Here is a 2790-nt window from a genome sequence, read left to right on the forward strand (position 1 = left end):
GCGGCCGAAACAGAATGAAGACCTTGTTTGCTTCAAAGATATAAAACCAGCAGCACCTCATCATTATCTTGTAGTGCCAAAGAAGCATATTCGAAATTGCAATGATCTAAAGAAAGAACAAATAGAATTGATGGAAAACATGGTAACTGTTGGAAAGACCATTCTTAAAAATAACAATTTCACTGACTTTTCAAATATGAGGATGGGTTTCCATGTGCCACCATTCTGTTCCATTTCCCACTTGCACCTTCATGTTCTGGCACCAGTCAATCAGTTTGGCTTCTTATCCAAGTTGATTTATAGAATAAATTCCTATTGGTTTATCACAACTGATTATTTGATTGAAAAACTAAGAATATGAAAATACCAACAATGGAAGACTTTCCTAATCTTGGCTCAGTATGAACTAATATTTTGATTTCTAATTGCAGTTTTAAGGTTTGTTGGGTTTTACCAGAGGCTGTTGCTGAGTAGCCTTAAAATCTTTTCTGAATGTCTGTTTTCTAAGGTCTATGATATAGTTATGTGAATACTTTTGTCACTGGCTTTTTCTGTTGTAATGGTTGTCTAAGGATTTTGTGCATCAAATACTATAGATAAAATTCCTTTAAAATCAAATTATTAATCAAGGGCTCTGTATTTTTTTAAAAAGCTCAAGTAATTTCATTTCTCAGTAGTCTTAATAGTGATTTATTTATGAAGATTAAACTGATATAGAAAGTAATTTATTGGAACGTTTATTAGTATGAGGGAGAAAAAGAAATTAGCTATTTCTTAATCATTCTGCATAAATTTTCAAAATAAAGAATAACATACTACACAGTAATCTCTGCTTGTGGAGGAAACACTTATATATGTGTCACTTTTTACTCAAATTTTAAATAATATGTTCCAAGACCCTCACTGGGTACCTGAAACCCAAGGTAGAACCAAACCATATATATATTATTATTATTTTCCTATACATACATATCTGTGATAAAATGTAAATTATTAATCAAATTAAGAGTTAATAATAACTAATAATAAAATAGAATAATTATAACAATATGTTTTAATATAATCACAGAATCACTATTGTCCTTGGGGCCATTATTAAGTAAAATAAAGATTACTTGAATACAAGTACTGTGAAACTAGGAGAGTCTGATAACTGAGTTTGTTATTAAGTGACTAACAGTGACTAATCATCCATGCATTATGTACTGCATGGATGATTTGCATCCCAGGTTGGATGGAGCAGGACAGTATGAAATTTTATTATCATGCTACTCAAAATTGCTGGAATTTTTATTTAAAAATTTCAAACTACTGTTGACAGTGGGTGACTGAAACTATGGAAAGTAAAACCTCAGATGGGGGGGCTAATATAATGTGATCTCTAACAGGGATTTACAATAATAAGCAATTTGGTTATCTAATAATTCACTATAGTAGAATACCTATAAGAACATAAAAGAGGAAGAAGCATAAAATATTGTATTAAAACTGGCAGAAACTGTTGCTTTTTATGTCATGCTTTTTGTACCAAAGGAGAATTAGAACAAAAAGTGGTTAGACCTACTTGTATTATAAAAAGGACCTGAGTTGAAAACAGAGATAGGCTTATAGAGAAATTTTATTTGAATAACGATGTTAATATTATTGTATATCATTTCACAAAGAATGTTTCCTTAGGAATTGTCTTTGGTGCTAATCTATGGTCACACTAGTGAATGTGAATGAAAAAATGAAATAGGCACTGAAAGATAATCCCTAGTGGCTATTGATACCATGTACATGAAAAGAAATGAATATAAAGATTAATGTATTGCTGGATTACTAGTTTTCACTCCTTGTTTTGGCATATTAAACATAGTTTTAAGTAATAAAATACCTATTACAATGCTTAAAAAAATAAAAATAAAAACAAAGCTCAATGAAAGACCGAATTAGAACAATATATATTCCATGCTTTTAAATCTAAATGGTTTCTACTGTCATGTATAACTAAAAAGAACCAATTAAAAAAAGTTTCATGGGGAAGGGGAAAATAAACAAGGAGAGAAATGAATTACAGTAGATGGGGTAGAGAGAGAAGAGGGGAGGGGAGGGGAGGGGAGGGAGGATAGTGGAGGATAGGAAAGGTAGCAGAATACAACAGTTACGAATAGGGCATTAAGTAAAAATGTGGATGTGTAACCGATGTGATTCTGCAATCTGTATTGGGGGTAAAAATGGGAGTTCATAATCCACTTGAATCTAATATATGTAATATGAGATATCAAGAGATTTGTAATATTTTGAACAACCAATAAAAAAAAAAAAAAAAAAAAAAACGTTTCATGGGCTGGGGATGTGGCTCAAGCAGTAGCGCGCTCACCTGGCATGCGTGCAGCCCAGGTTCGATCCTCAACACCACACACAAACAAAAATGTTGTGTCCACCGAAAACTAAAAAATAAATATTAAAATTTAAAAAATAAACAAATAAAAAAGTTTCATGATATCTAGAATTTAAAAATATGTAGAAAATATGTAGGAAACTCTCATATTCTGTGATTGGAAGGACAAATTGCTGTAACTAGCTTGGAGGACATTATGACAATATTTTTTAAAATTTTATATGTACACAGCCTTTTGATCAGCCCTCTACTTATAGAAAATAATTTACTTTGCCCCAGTATTGTGGCCTTCTGCACACTAGGCAAGCACTCTACCACTGAGCTACATCCCCAGCTCCTAATTTTGTTTTGACACATGATTGTACATATTTATACAGTAAAGAATGATGTTTCAATATTTTGTGCAA

General features: G+C 31.6%; 1 pseudogene; it reads left to right on the top strand.

Annotated features, from left to right (window-relative positions):
* The window catches only part of LOC143407850 (adenosine 5'-monophosphoramidase HINT3 pseudogene), an 8017-nt pseudogene extending 7517 nt beyond the window's left edge, over positions 1-500 (top strand).
* Positions 501-2790: the final 2290 nt, after the last annotated feature.

Source organism: Callospermophilus lateralis, chromosome 10 (genome assembly GCF_048772815.1).
Source record: "Callospermophilus lateralis isolate mCalLat2 chromosome 10, mCalLat2.hap1, whole genome shotgun sequence".
NCBI classification, from domain to species: Eukaryota; Metazoa; Chordata; class Mammalia; order Rodentia; family Sciuridae; genus Callospermophilus; species Callospermophilus lateralis.